The sequence below is a fragment of the Pipra filicauda genome, unplaced genomic scaffold (assembly GCF_003945595.2).
Source record: "Pipra filicauda isolate LSUMZ 115617 unplaced genomic scaffold, ASM394559v2 scaffold38_size3968069_pilon, whole genome shotgun sequence".
In the NCBI taxonomy this organism is placed as follows: domain Eukaryota; kingdom Metazoa; phylum Chordata; class Aves; order Passeriformes; family Pipridae; genus Pipra; species Pipra filicauda.
In genome coordinates, this window is record NW_024104520.1 from 601,565 (window position 1) to 617,983 (window position 16,419).

The 16,419-nt window shown below is 40.8% G+C and overlaps 1 protein-coding gene and 1 long non-coding RNA gene across 4 annotated transcripts in view; one reads left to right on the plus strand and one right to left on the minus strand.

The window, feature by feature from the left end:
- Window positions 1-2,310, minus strand: part of NSUN7 (NOP2/Sun RNA methyltransferase family member 7) — a 21,887-nt gene extending 19,577 nt beyond the window's left edge. For 2 of the 3 annotated variants that reach the window (XM_027731653.2, XM_039385016.1), the window contains exon 1: window positions 1,965-2,088. The gene's annotated coding sequence lies outside the window, so the exon portion shown is untranslated. Of the gene's footprint in view, window positions 1-1,964; window positions 2,089-2,170 lie in introns of those variants that run through there. The other variant, XM_027731652.2, reaches the window with a different exon arrangement.
- On the plus strand, window positions 2,020-15,018 carry LOC113993461. The gene is made up of 3 exons (XR_005564932.1): window positions 2,020-2,785; window positions 7,640-7,718; window positions 14,196-15,018. It is a non-coding gene; the product is annotated as an uncharacterized LOC113993461 (long non-coding RNA).
- Window positions 15,019-16,419: the final 1,401 nt, after the last annotated feature.

Here is a 16,419-nt window from a genome sequence, read left to right on the forward strand (position 1 = left end):
ACTTTGAAGACTTGAAGAGTTTCCAATTACTCTTTGTGACTTCTTTGCCACAGCCGATTTTGCCGAGCCACAAGATGCACTGATATTAGGATGATGTGATGAATATACTTTTCCAAAAGATAAATGTCACCCTAACAAAGATGAGATGACAGTGTTCCACCCTGTGCAGATACACTCAGGAATATACACTGCACAGCTGCAACACTGTAAATCACTGCCTGGATTACTGAACACTGTGCCAAGCAGAGTACACCAAGCGTGATTAATATGAAGCTCAGCTAGGAAGAAGAGCTTCCCAGAGAAAAGAGAAAAGATCCTGCCTTTCTTTGTGGAAGAAATGAGTTGGATCTCAAGCAGATTATGCAGCTGATGGGGAAAAAACCTTTAAAGGTCCCAAGGAAGCTATCACACTACTAAAACAGAATGGCCTTCAAAGTTCAGAAGTATTTCTTTTTCACTGTTTACTTAAGAAATTTTTCAAATGAAACATGAATCTCTTGTGTTACGGGGTCACTAAAGCAGATGGAGATATAATGTGAAGACAGAAAAACATAAAGTAAAAGTTTATAATATTCCTGAGTCATACACACACTAAATCAACCTTATTTGGACCCAAATCCAGCATCTCTCCATACAGTCTTAGCACACTGATTCCATGTTAAAAATACGTACATACTCTCTGTGATCTGGCTAACTAGAGGTGTTGTGGCAATAAAGTTTCCAAGTTCCTGCCAATGTACTTCCATACTGTTTTCCTTAAGCTTGATGAAATTTACAAGTTAGAGTAATAACAGGGTATGCAAAAGAAGGGAACTTAAAGACATCCATGACTAAGATTTAGGCAACAGCTACTGGGCAGCTGTTCTCCATGACACCTAGAGTTCCTGCGGTAAACAGCACCTATTTCAGGACGATACTGGTTGTGAAAGCACAGAAAATAGACAAGAAAGTTCTCCCCGCTCCTGCTTCCAAGTCACAATCCACTAAACTCATGACAATGATCAGGACTACTCACTGTTAAGCACAACAGTTCAACAAGCACTACCAGTAGCATCCCAAGGAAAAAGGGGTGCTTCTTTCTTACCTTATCTGTGCAAAGGGATGTACAAAACTCTCTTCCAAAAATACCTGTAATTACAGATGCAGACAAACTCCCATAACACAAGTTACTGTATCCACATACAAACAATAGCAATAAAGATAAGAAGACTGCAGATTTCAAATAGCAGAGTGCGAACTAAGGGTGAGACTGGGAATCTAAATTGGACTATACTGCTTTACAGTCAGGCAGTGTGAGGTACGAAGCCTGGAGGCATTCACATTTCTTCCTATCTTTTTTACACCCAAAGATTGAGCGGAGCTCTCAGCTGCTCAGATAGGCCCTGTGTTTGAAGCATTCAACACATCTAAGACTAAGCCCACAGGAAATCCACTGGAAGAGCACCTGAAGAGAACATGGGTGAGAGAGAACAAAGACTTTATGCTCATGCTCTGAGAAAGCTCTTGAACAAGATGTTTTAGTTAACCTTTTTCTCACTCCCTGGACATGGCTCCTCACACACCAACAAACAGTAAATCCTTGACAGCCATATATATACACGGTAGGTTTTGTCTTACTAACTCTATGGGTACACATGACCCCATAAATTTCCTAACATCAACTGCAACTGTCTGACACAGAACTCCAAAGCCTCTGCTCTCCCCAGCTACAGTCAACTAATCTGGAGGGGACGGGAGATTAGTTAGTCAGGAAAAGAAGTCAGCCATGAGACCATTTCCCAGCTCCGCTTTACTTAGGAGAAACAGCTCAAGTCGACTCACAGGACAGATATCCAGCAGCTGAAAAAAGAAGAAAAAAAAAAGGGGGGGGGGAGGGGGGAGGGGGAAGGAAAGCTACTTCTTTGTATAAACAGGCAAAACGTTCCGAGATTGCCTTCCCTGGGCCGGGACCTCGGGGCTCGTACCCGGCCAGGCCGCTCCGCCCGCGGCCCCTTCGGGGCGCTGCGGGACAGAGGGCGCTCCCTGGGGCTGCGGGCACCCCTCCTCGCCCATGCCGGGCAGGGCTCGCCCCACGCCCGGCAGGGCAGTCGGACCCCCGGGCCGCCCCGCCGGCGGGGCCCGCACGCCCCGCTCGCCTCACCCGCCCGGCCGAGCCGCGGCCCAGACGCACCTGCGGGACCGCTGGGGTGGGGAAGGGGCGCCGCCAGCGCTGTGCTCCGGCGGGGGGTCCCCGTGCCCAGGCCCCCCGCCAGCCCCCTCTGCCGGGCCGGGCATGGGCTCAGGCCGCGGGGCCGGGGGGCGGCGGGGCCGGAGCCGGAGCCGGAGGCAGCGGCGCCCGCTCCCGGCCGGGCGCCGAGCGGGGCCTGGCGGCCGTGCTCCATCCCCAGCGGGCAGGCCGAGCCCCTCACTCCCTCAGGATCCACCGGGAGGCACAAGCAGCCTGGCAACGGCTCGCCCGGGGCTGGGGAGGGGGAGTGTGTAACACACAGGTGTTTCCCGAGGTTTCCCTGAACGGACCTCTGCGAAAATCCACGTCGCAGGAGCAAGAGGTGCTCCCACACTCCCCTTTGCAGCTTTGGTTTGGTTTAAAAATAACCAGAACAAAGCAAAAAACAAACAAACAAAAAACCCAAACAAACAAAAAGCCCAAATGGCATTAGTTCTTGCAAGCTCCATGACCACGTTTAAAGACAAATGTCACTGACATTCATATTTGTAACTCCATCGAAACCCCACCAATTACAGGACTGGAAATCTCCCAAGCACGGCAATAGCCCCAGATAAGGTGCTGGGATTTCACTTGTGCTTGAAATTAGCTGCATGGTATTACCTTACACCATAGTCTTGTAATGTTTTAGCTGTCTCAACCTCTACTTTTTGAGAGTTTGGAAGCATAATTGGAGCAGGCTTTAAAGTTGTTTCCAAAAATTTTATTTAAAAAAAAAAGGCCGTAATTGAAATTATGCCAATAATCAATGAACCATAACCTTGTCAGAAAGCTGCTTTTTCCCTATAAACTTTGTTCCTGTTACGTCAGTGCTGTCATGGACAATCTTTAAATTCTCCTGAAAAAGCAAAAACCCCTGTGATTCAGTTAAAATCTGTAATGACTTTTGGTGTGTCATTTCTCCAACACAATCCTACCTAGGACCTCACAGAAGAATCTGTAGCAGAGCTGCACTAAAGCTAGGTGATCAAGGCTTTGGTCTAGGTTGGCTGCACACTTAGTAAAGCTCATTATAAACCTTAGTACATATGTGCTTTTACAAATTGTGAGATTGCAGAGTTTTTGGGAACAAGCTGCATTGAAGTGCACAAATCAATGCTTGTTATTCCTGTGAAAAACTTGGGTGTTAGCCAGATCCCTTTCTGGTATCAATATTATCAGATATCTAAGCAAACCAAGCTGTGACTCTATGCAATTGTGTGCATCAGGACTAGAAAATTTGGAGAGTTAAAAACAGTGCTTAGTTTGCTGATGGTACAAAGACACCTTTCTGGTCTGGACCTGCTACATGCTCCAGCGCGGCTGCTGCAATCGTGATGGCAGCAGTTAATAACAAAGTGAGCCAAATAGGCTGGGTAAACTTTGCATGTAGCAGTTCAAACAAATCTTGACTCTTTCCTGATGAAGTGGTGGAATACATGATTAATCGGTTATATGCATCAATAGGGTACAATGCTAGCTACAGTATAGATGGAAAGGAGTTTTTTATGCTGTTTATTTCGTTTTGTTCGAATAGATAAGGCAGCTCTTTTTAAAAGACAACTGGAAATTGCTGCCTAATGTCAATTTTGTTTCTGTGTACTACTTTTTCACCTTCACTTTGAAGTAGTTTATTTTGCTAAGAGTTCTGCTAAGAATTTTCAGTACCTGGAGCTATTTGGCTTTTGAAAGAAGGAAATATCTTTTAGCACCACCATCTCATTTCCTTTTTGTCTGTGACATTTTTAACTACTGTCCCCTCACCGAAAGCCCTCTTAAAACTCCTTAGACTTTTTAGCCTGTGTTCTTTTGAATCATGGAGGAGGTAAAAAAGAAGCAGTATTCTGTTTAATCTGGGCCCTTTCTTCATAGAGCATAGCATGCTCTGGAAGCTGAGCAATCTCATTACGGCTAATTTGGTGGGAGCTGAAGTGGCTCACTGAAGTGCACTGAACTGCAGCCTCAGCCCCGAAGTGGTGCATGAATGAACTGCTGACATAGTTAGAGTAGAACATTAAGAATAAAAGGTTGAATCTCATTTTTTTCCTGCACCAGTTGTAATACTTGAATGTGTTTGTTAGGCTAAGTCATGTCAAATTTGGTAAATTAATTTTACCAAAGTAAATGAGTAAATCAATTTTACTCATTGAAGGTAATAGAATAGAAAGCTGTTGGGCTTTTCTGTGTAAGCTAGTGGTTTAAACTATATCTAGTAGGGCTCAAGGATTGGATATGGTAAAACCTGAACTTGGTAGCTCAAAGATGGTACAGTGCATTGAGTTGATACTTTTATGGGAATGAGATCTTGCTCCTGAGTGACCACTTTCCGCTCAGAACCCACCTGCCTATATTTAAAGCCAGGGCTCTTTTCTCCTTATGTACATAATTTATCTCATTTTTACCTGTTGTTTCACTGACCACTCGCTCTGTCTCATAAGGTCTTTCTGCCCTCATTTATACCGCTTCCCTCATTCTCACTACTATGAATACTTTCAGGAATTGGCAAACTATCATATCTCAGTGCTTCCTTCCCTGTCCAGGTTGTTGCTGAGAAAAGTCCTTATATTCTGAAATTACAATCCAATTATAATAAATTATGCAGAGGCAAAAAGACCAAAATTTGCCAAACCAGTAGTACCCACAAATACCTTACATGCTGATATTGTCCATGCTGATTTCTGAAACTCTGAATTTCTTGAAGAAATCAAGAAACACCAAATATTTGAATTTTTTCAAGTGAAGTGTCAAGTGCTGACAGGGTATAGTAATACCTAGGAGATCACTTCATATGAATTTCAATTCATCCAAGTCTTTCACATTGTAGAAGTTTTCATTACTCATTGAATCCACAGGAACTTGGGGTTACTGGCTTTTAAAGTTCTTCATAATGAAAGACCAGTAAATAATTTATCTAAAGCAAGGAAGAAGTCATTAATATTACATATACCAGGATGTCATGTGTAACAGGTATGTCTGTATTTAGCACCACGCTGTTATTGGTAGCCATGGAACCTGATCCTGTGTGGTGTTGCTCTGTTTTGATACCTCTTTCAGACCAGATTAAATAGATGAGGAAGGGTGCCAGTTTTATTTGACACAACCCAGGTTGCAAAATTAATGTGTAAACAGATCTATTATATAGCAACTTGGAGTTGGTAAGTGAACAAAGACTTCAACGGTTTTGTCCCTTTTAATACTTTGTGAGTAACTGTGGTTTAGGTGGAACTGATAATAATTTTGTTGCAGAAATGTTTAAAAATTTGGTGGTTCAAAACTGATAGTCATTGTAATACCTTGTTTGACTCAAAAAAAAAAGTTGTCTTTTGTTCATGTCAACCCTTAACTAATTTACCCATGTTCAACTTCCCCCCCCCCCTTTCCCGCGCTCTGGTGGGACCGCCCTTGCGTGTTACCTTAACTTCTCTGTTTTTTTTACTCTCTCCTTCTTGTGCCGTGTTTTGGTTTCGTGTCCCTTTTCTGACATCTTCCCTTTTGGTACTCTTTGGTTCTGGTCAGTTTCTTTTGCCGAAGTGGAACTTTCCGTTCCTCGCAGCGGTTTTCCTTTCGTTCCCCGGCTCTGACTTTGGCCGTCTCCTCCCTTCCACGTTCCCGCCGTGCCCGCTACCCCCCCCGCTTCCTGGCCTCTCCTGTCCGCTGAACGGCCCCGGACAACGGCAAATCGTTGCTCAAACCCCCCTTCCTCCTTTGCTTTTCTAGTCTAGTTGCAAATCCAGCAAGAAATGTAAGGAGTTCATTCAAAAAAACAATTTTTACATTTAGTTTTTCTAGATTTTTTAATTTTATTTTTACAGGTAATGGTTAAATGAGTCCCAAAATTTTTAATGGCTTCAGAATAACAAACAGTTCACTGGAAAGGTTGCCCAGATATGTTCTGTACTCAACAACTGAGTTTTTATTTAATTTTATCTCATAACAATTACAAGAAATCTTGAATTAGGCTTTATAATAAGGAAAAAACAAGTTTGGTTTGATATGAAATGTTATAAATCTACCACATTCACTCTTCTGACTATTTGTTTTACAGCTGGGAGGACCACGGCTGTAACTCAGAATAGCAGAGAGCAGCTAACAGGCTTGAGAGTAACAAATGCCCTGGTAGATAAGAGTGGGATAACTAAAGAATTATTTTAGCAATTTGAAGTGTGGAGGACAAGGGAAAGCTGATGATGAGGAAAGCTGAGGAAGAAGTCTGAAGATCAGACACCAGAATAGTTGCTATTTATAAGATGGTAGGGGCTTGGAAAAGAAATAGAGGAATGTGAGCTGCTTCAGGGGTAACAGGAATAAGAGACAGAGGAAACAGAGACAAAATTTCTAGCCAAAGGTTATCAGAGAAGGAGCAGAGCAGAATAGGGGGAGTTTTCAGTCATACAGAAGCAAGGTAAAATGGCCATCATTGCATCACTAATTAACATTTTTGACAGTCATGACCTTAGTATTACAAGTCTTTTGTAAAAGCACAGCAGTCTGAGTATTAATAAAGCATTCCTCTTCAGTTTCATTGGTGTATAGGTTATGTAAATGCATTTCGATTGTTTATTTACCAAGAATATGCAAAGCTGAATTCCTTAATTATGATGGTTATGACCTCTAGCTAATATAGTAATCATTGCTGCTAACATTAAGATTCAAAAATGATTTTCTGTTCACAAATACTTTTCACAGACAGACAGGCAGAAATTCCTGTTGATATACATGGACAATTATAAAAATAATGTTTTTTAGCAAATCTAGAGTTTGACATATCCGTACGAAAAAAAACCCAAAACATTTCAGATGATCTTAAAATAAATAGAGATATGTTTATAATATTATTCTTTGAAGTTAAGAACAGGAGAGTAAATACCAGTACAAATATTTCCCTGTGTAATCTAGTTACAGTGATATGTAAGGATTTAACATATAAGTCACCTCAGTTGCCAAAGTTTATAGTTCACCAAAAAAACCCAAAAGTACTGCATACATTCCATAGAAACCATTTGTGCAAGACAGTGTTTATTTATTCAAATACTACTAAAATTGCAAAGGTGTCTGCCAGGAAGATAAAGCAGATACATTACAGAGAAGTAAAGCACAGTCAGATAATTTGACACCAAAAAGCAGTAGCTTTGTGGTTTGGCAAGGTGTAAGATAAAATGTTCTTTCACTTGTCAGGGACAACATGTTCAGGTTTTAGTGACATAAACAGCTCCTTTAATTTTCATCTTGTATATAGGTAAGCACACTTATACAGAATGGAGAGCCCTGAAGCTATAAATGCATAATGAACCAAACCTCAGAATATTTGTTCATGTCCCTACAGTTGCAAAATAGAATTATAACCTGCCTTGTTAGTACATATTTTGTGGAACAAGTGTAAAGTGTTTCTCAACACTTTTGCTGTCTGTTTTCCGCCTTTCTCCTATAACTTAGGTTCAGAAACAATCTGAATGTCTAGAACTTGAGCAGATGTGAAGAAATGAGACCCTTCTTCTCCAGCGCCCCTGCACAGGTAACACTAGACACCAGGACAGAATTAGGCTCCTGGGGCCCTATCAGAATTCCCTCTCACCACCTGCATCCACTGAGCTAAATTTAAATACTCCTACTGAGTTCAGTGATACAGGATCAGCCTTTGTTGCCCCATGCCTCTGCCAAGGTAATATCCACCTGTGGTGTCAGTTTTGAGTCCTTAGTTCATTATACCGATTGTTCCAAATTACTTCCATTCCATTCACAAGGAAATGGCAAGTATCCAGTTCTGTGGGAGGACGGGTGTTGTAGGGTTGTGCCTGTTGCCTCCCCCACTCTGGCACTCCACTCTGTTGCTGATACCCCTCTTACTATGATGACAGTTTTAGTTAAAGAGACCACAAATCTGTGCCTGCTAGTTGTACCTCAAATCCAAATTCACTGCTGCCCGTGTCTCTCCTCTGGAGTCTAACCTTGGCATACTGCCAACCATTTTAAGACTCAAAATTAACTTAATTCAGCCCTATTCACAAGATCAATGAGTTCCCTCTCAAATATATTTTATGTGAAGCAGATTTGTGAAAAATGTTTCTTAAGCAGTGCAATTTCAACACAGCTATTGTGGCAGTGCAAATGCATCACCAAATCATCGGCTGGGGATGAGGTTGCTTGATCTATTATGCAGTCACAGCAATAAGAAACACACTGTGCTCCTATTTATTCATTTTACCATTTGCAACTCACCTGATAAGTGTGTTTGCATGAAGTTGTCCATTTTTCCCTTTGGAATACTTTGTCGCAATTTTCCAACAATAATGACAAAATAGTCTGTTAATAACATGAATTGACAAGTTTCTTAGTAAGACCATTGTGTTCTCACCAATACCTAGCAAACAGAGATAATGAAAAGGCATGTTCTTAGTCCTGGTAAGTCACAGTTGTATTTTCACGTTCTTGAACAAGCAGAAATGAGACAGTCCTCCCAACCAGAGATTAAAAGAGTTTAATTCACTCAACAAGCAGAGGCAACATAAGAGTATTCATCAAAGCCAGGAGGATAAAGAGGAGACACAGTAGTTTTGAACTGCATTTAGTGTTCCAGTGTTTTGCTGAAGTTAAATATTGTTTAGGACATAACCTGAAATAAGAAGCAAGTTGTCATTGTTTGCCTCCTGACACATCTTAGTGGCTTTTTTTTAGACCTTTCATCTGTAGAACAGGTAACCTGCACACCTCGATGATTTTTAAGCTTGTCTTTTTGTTGTGTAATAGGACGCTGCTAGTGCTTGGAGCCTGTCCTTTCCTCTCTTTGTGTTCCTCACTGTAAACCCAGTTTCTTTCAGGGAGTGAAGAACAGCAGTGACCTGTTATAAAGTCTGGCACTTCACTAGCCTGTATCCTGCAGTGTTTAAGTACTTTAAAAAATGGGGCAGGCTTTAGAAAACAGCCTTCCAACTGATTTCATGCGTCTAATAATAACCTCTTAGGCAAGGAACAGTGCATGTGCCTCACGCAAGTGATCATACTGTCAAAGTAGACAGAGACATACAAGCTACAAGCTCAGAAAAACAGTTTTTTACAGGCTGTGGATAGGTTTTTGTTCTTTCCATCCTGGACAAAGGCATCAATTCAATATTGGGATGGCCATCATGGAGCGAAGAAGACAATTTTCTTCCCTGTGATTTTAGCATAAAAGGACTTAGGCAACTCTCACTATTCTCATTGAGGACTGGCCTGAGTATTTCTTGCACGTGATTTCATGGCTTATTTGCTTTTGTGCATTACTCAGTGGATGTTGGTGATAAGGTTGCACTTTCTGAGTGGTTAAATTTGTTAACATTAGTAGCTAGAGATATGGAATGCTGTGCACTACTGTGATCATTTTAGGTCTCCAAGCAAAACTTTCCTGAACAGAAATAGCAGTGTGCTTATCTGTCCTAAATCAAAACAGCCATTAGGCTTCCACTTAAAATTTCACTGATTCTACATCTGTATGCTAGTTTGGTCCAAGCCAAAGAACACTGTGTACATTAGCATTTCACAACTTAGTAATCATTCTCAAACATTATAGGTTTCTGTAGAGACTGTTGGAATTAGATGAGTTGCTTTTCATAGGAGAAAAAACTATTCTATTCAAAATACTAACAGAGAACTAACAAGAAAATATTAAAAAAAGAATGAGAAAAAAAAGATTGAGAGTATATTCCCATTTATCATAATCTCCTTTTTCCAAAGCTTGACATATATTAAATTTTTTGTGAAGCACTCATTGTGCTATGCTAGCAAAGGATGTCATAACATTAACATGCAAAATGACATAGAATGTTCTTGCTACTCAGTTCTTTCACTTGTTAAAACCTTCAGTGATACTATCAATCATTGTAGAAGCACTGCAGGGACCTGAGTTTTCATCTTGTTACATAGGTGAATGAAACATTAATTGTTTGGTATCAGTGTATTATTTGGCAGTTTGAAGATTTTGTTTTTCCTGACAGCAGTTTATGTGGGCTTCTGAGTTTCCCTTGTTCTGTAGAAGTATCAGTGAGAGGAAAATAAAGAGATGCAAGTCTAGGCAACCTTTTTCTTTCCTGAAACAAGAGCTCAAATAGGTTTATATTTAAGTTACAGAAAGAGTCCTCATTTATTTAATATTTCTTTTCTAATTTATTAAATCCCTCTCTTGTTCATTCAGATCAACTCCACTGGGATTCAGCAGTGTGTTATTGATCATAGCAAGCCCTGGACAGACAAAAAACAGCTCACACAGTTTCAGTTAAAAATGTCTCTGTTACATGGAATTGCATCTTTTCCTTATTTATGGCAATTCAGGTGACCGGCAGTTAGAAACACTAATGAAGGTTGCTAGAACAAATGAAAAGTATTTTACTTTTGCCTGAAGATATTCATGCAGCAGATTCATGTCACTTAATTAGCCACTTAAATGACATGAGGTATACCAGTAAGAATGAGAAATAATATCACTGATTCCAGTGATATCACTAATCACTAGAAATATCACTAATTTTAGTGATATTCCAGTGATGAACCTGAACATTGTCTTTTGAACATTGTCGTCTTCTTACTCATAAGAAGCCTTCCAGATTTAATCTGTTTCAAGTTCACAGAATGAAGTTCAACGACCCATTTAGAGCAAAAATCTCATACTCTTTTTACAGCTCAGCAGTAACCCCTGATATGAAAGCTCCCACGATGTGTGGAAAGGACATTTGTGGGATAGGGGATACTCTCCTCATCTAAAAGATTTGTAGTAGTGAGCTGTGTTATAACTTCACTGCAGCCAATAGCGTAGTTAATAATAGTTAAAACCTGATCTGATTCTGGTGCTGAATTTCCTATGGTTCTGCTACTTCCTGGCAGTGTTCAAACTCTTTCAGTTTACCTTGCAGAACTCAGGCCACAGTTGCATCCTGATACCAAAATTGAACCATTTGTAAATCGAAATATACTGCCTTCTATTTCTTATCATGGAAAGAAATTCCAGAGGAGGAACAATACTCATAAACTGAACTTTGCCAGAATGTTTTTTTATTAAACATTACAATAAAAGTCTGTAACACTACACTGAATTTACCATACCAAGCATGTATATAAATTCAATAGAAGACATTGTCAATTTGGCAGTGTTTCATCAGACAGCTTAGTTATCTGATTGCATTAATGCTACATATCCCAACTTTCCTTGTTCTGGTTATATCTCTCCCTGTTGGAATCCAAGCCCTGGAGTCAAATTAGAAAATTTCTCTACTCTTTGAAATTGTTGGATCAAAGAAATGAGTGACATCTCTGATCTCTGAGAATAGAAAAGCACACGCTTTGGTAAGATCTTGCTCACTGTTAAGAAATCATGACTGGAGACATAACACATGGTTAAAACAGAGTTAGGGCCAAAACCATGAAGTCCAGAGCTCAAATCTCATCTGCAACTGACCTAATGTGATTCCTGGTGTTAGTGTTCAGATTCAGTCCCACACTGAAAACTGCAGATCCAACTTTCCTGTGTTTGGAACATGATGTTTAAATATGATAAAAATCACTAAACTTCTCTCTAGCTAAACTTAAATTAACCAGAGCTTTTCTGAGCCTCTCATGCCAATCTACTTTTTTTTTTGCTGGGTTCCTCATCCATTGCCATCACTTCAAATGAAAAAATACTGCCTTTAATCAAATGAAACAGCGTCATTAGCTGGTTCAGAAAACTCCTCAGGCATTAAGGAGATGCTGTGAAGCCAGGTGCTCTCTGTTAACTGTTACATTCAGACTGCTGGGAGAAAAGTGATTATCTGCAGCGTAGTGCATCCCAAAATGCAAACAGTAAATCAGTCCCCGTACGTCTGGGCATGCTGGAGCTGCCATTAACTGGGACGCAGACGGGGAGCTGTAACCCGTGTAAGAGATGCCCTCCACTGCCCTCGGGAGCGCCCGTGGGCCGGAGGCGCCTGTGCCCGGCTCGGCATTGCCACCTCCCGGCCCAGCCCCGGCACTCTGGCCCGAGATTCTGCTGGAACACCAGCCCCTCTTCGTTTCCAAACAGCTGAGAGCTGTCACAGGCACTTCGAGCTTCCCAGTAGTGCTGCAGGGAGTTTTTTGCTTTACTCTGGCCCTGTAGGGAAGCCTGGATAGCAAGAAAAGATGGGGCACAATGGCACTGGGGATCATTGCGTGGAAACCCGTGTGCGACAATATAAAGGTGCTTTCATATATGTGACGTGTGTGGATTGATGTATGACACTGCAGGTCATCACTGTGTTTTCAAGTTCTAGGCTAGGCTGAGGACCTGTTGTTGCACCAGGGATGTCTTTACCCATACACCTCATTGGCACTACATTGGCACAGCACTGGCTGACTTCTGGTCAAAGTTCAGTATTTCTGTACTAGCACACTGAACAAATGAGCAGTGGCCTAAAGCCTCGCTTTCCTTGCCCATTCTCCATTTATCTCACCTTTCTGTATAACCAAGAGTTTGTAAGGACATGTGATGTTTCTTCATCGCAGAGTAAAGCTAGGCTTAAGACATACATTCATTTAGCAGATGAGTTAGAGCTAATGCCTTCTTACCACACCTCTTATCCTAGGATTTGTTATTACCTCTGTGCCAGATATCACTGGTGGAATGGCACTCCTCAACCACGTCAGTGCAAAGTCCGATGGCTTAACTTAGGCTGTTGCGCAAGGCGGTTCAAGCTAAGCTGCCGTGTATTGCATGGACTATAGAAAATGCCCATATATTTTCTTCCATCAGCAAAACTGAGAGGGGCTCACATTCAGAGGGTAGCAGACAGCTGGGAGGCTGTAGCATTGTGAATCTCTGATATTTTTTCTGTGAATATTTTGTCTGGGACTTCTACCATCCATTTCACTGGGCACTTTTAACAAAAGTGTACTTAGAACTTGGTCTTATTATAGTGCGGTGAAAGACTCATACTTTCATTTAAGTATTCCTCAACTTGCTGGGTATGAAACATTTTAACATTAAATTTAGAAAATGCACCCTCCCCTTACAGTTTTAAAGATTCTATTTAAGTCTCAGCAGTACATCAAAACATTCATGTGTTGACTAGTTAATAAATACAACAAAACTAGAAGAAAATATTATATAGTTAACATTATGTAGCTTTTCATCTGTGGGATGAATATGCCCACCTATACAGCAGTCAAGAAACCATTTTAATTAGAACTTAAATTAGACTTTTTAGACCTGTGAAGAAGAAGACGGCAAAAATAGGCCAAAAGATACCACCAACTGCAGAGAAACTCATCATGCACCACCAATGTCCTAGCAAAACCAAAAATGTTCTCTAGCATGACCACAATGTAGAAAGAAAGCGTTGCAAGCTCTAGCATAGAAAGAGTGCTTATGTGAGGGCTTCAGATTAGCAGGCATGAAGAGTGTTTCTACATATTTGAACATCTCAAGAAGACATATAAGACAGAGGAAAACCTGAACTTTCAGCAGCATTTTAGATTTCCTGCATCAGTAACTTTATGCACAGTTTTCCAAAGGAAAAATTTGATGAAAATTTTGTAAGATCTTATAGCAAAGCTAAGGCTAGTTTTTGGATGCTTTTTTCCTCTGGGTAAATGGTACATGTCAGTCTTCAGGACTGGCAGCTCAGCACTTTCACCACCTTTCCATGAAGATAAATTAAAATGTTAAAAAAAAAGCCCATGTTTATGCTGTTTCTGAAATAGAGCAGAAATCACAGTGCTAATTGAGAGGCAAACTCCTCACACGTTGTTTTTTTCTATATGCAGGTCATGAACTGAAATTTAACTAGATTCAAAGAGCTGACTGGATAAAAGGGACAACATTTGGGGTCCCACAGATCATGGCAACAATTATTGTGAGGTCAATAGCTGTAATATGGATACTGACTTTTGAGTTATTTTTTCAATTAGTCATCTGAGTGATATGAAACTAAATGTCTGGGCTGGTACTGACTAATGTGTGTATCACCGTAATTATCAGGGCATTTTGGCATATTTTTTCTTGCTATAGGATCGTCTCAGAGTCAAGCATGCAAGCCAGAAGGCAACATCTTTCCTTCCATGAAGACTACTGGCATATAACTGCACTATTTTAGTTCTGCATTATGGCTGGAGATGTTTTCAGACTTTTCTCTTTATTGAACGATGAAACGCTTCATTCAATTCAGGAAAATGACCGATCTTGGCGATTGCTTACAGCACAGAGAGCAAGCAGCCACTCATCCTTTTTTTTTCCCCTGCAACTCTGCTGCTCGTCCAGCAGGGGGAGATGCAGGAACAAGGAGCCAGTTTCTCTCAACGTCTAAAGAAAAAGACCTGGGATCATTTGTCAGGACAGTTCTCCTTTGTCTAAGCTACTGTACAACAGGTCAAATACAAGACATTTATGAGACACTTATTTACTATCTTAGTTTAGTCTTCGTTTTGCAGAGGAGTGAAAGGTCTATCAAGTAATTAGACAGTGTTTTCCAGGCCCTGGTATTGAGTGCTCATCAATAGTAAATCTTCTGAGTTTCAGCTGTCAGTCATTAATAACTGAGTGCATGTTTGAGCTGTGCAAATCCAGGTAAAAGAGACATAAATGTGGTTGAAAGAGAAAGTATAGATTTGTTTAGCTTTTTATTACTTAGTGCAGTATTTTTAAGCAAACAGACTAGTGCAACTAAGCAAAGGAAACTGAAATGGCAGCCTAAATTAATTGACTATGCATGATAATAGCTATTTAACTATGGATAAAAGGAAGTTTAGCTATCTATTCAGCATGTAATTTTTCCTGTACCTTACCAGTGTGTTGGTCTGTTTCATTACTAAAATGTATTCTTCATGCTGTTGTATCTTGGCCTATAGCATTGTTCTTCTTCAAGGAAGTTTGTTTCTTATTATTCATTTATCTTACTATAGTACTCTGTCAGGATCAGATTATGTGAACGTTCCCTACATGGGTTTGATTTCATTCCTACACTTGTGCCCACAAACACTGTTGTACTTTTGGGGTACTAGGATTGCAAGTAGATGCAGGAAAGAATGGCAGCAAATAGACAACTTACCTGCTCTAAGTTAAGCAAGTACAGAGCTCTGTATGATTTTGGCTTTACTCATGCCCAGTTTATCCAGTAACTTCCATCTGTTTAGGTTTTGCTGGCTGGTTTGGTCATTATCTTTGGTCCTCATATCTCTTTCTCAAACTGTGCAGTGTCACGATGATCTTTTTCCCCTCTCTCATTAGGTATTTGTTAGACCAAGACGTATTACCTTTCATTTTCCAAGCTGGACACTGTAATAAACCAGAAAATATCTGGCCAGATCCTGAAAGCATTTGACATTCATGCACAAGGAATTAATATAAAGTTATTTGACACCCCAATAACTGTATACTTACACTGTGCTTTTTGCCTTAATCCCCTTTATAAATGCTCTGAGTGCAGCTCTGGTAGAGCTTCGCATTCTGACATAGGCTGACACACTACGACTTCTTTCGTTAGGTGTGCATTTAAACTGAAGCAGCCTTCAGGCCGGGTAGAAAATATCTAAATCTTTGCTTATCAAAGTTTGGGTTTAGATATGAGTCCAGACTTCACAGCTAACAATGCCTCTGAAATAGTCTTTTTCGGGTGGTTTGCTCAATGCTCCCTCAAAACTCCAGAGCTATGCTCATGAAAGTCGACGACATTTTGCAGAATGTGTTACTTACCAGTCGTATTCTCCTTATGCTCTTCTGCCTACTGGTTATATCAGCCTGATAAGCTCCTAAATACAGATAAAAAAGTAGCAGAGGTGAGGCTTGTCTTATCTGCCTACTTCATCACATGGTCAAAGGATACATTAGCAACCACTTCACTGGGGATAAATATATGCCACACACAGAGTTGTTGCACTCAGGTTGGGACAGACAAATCTCCTTTTCAAAGAATGGGTGAGGCAAAGCCAGAGCTTGCTCTGGAAGCTTTCCATGCCTGACTAGGCGATAATGTCAGATCCTCTCTTTTCTTTAATCAAAAGGGTGAACTTTTAGCATGTGTCACTGTGGACACGTTTATTTGTTTAGAGCTACTTGATCAGGTGGAAACAGGGCATGGTCACAAGGGATAACCACAGAGCAGCCAGGCTGGGAGATGTCCTTATAGAGCTGTGTGAGTCTTGAACTGAAAAGGAAGAAAATAGGAGACGAGCTGCCTCTGCCTCAACAGGCAGGATCACCACGGTTCTGGAGGAGGAGATGATGTAAGGAGGCTGCA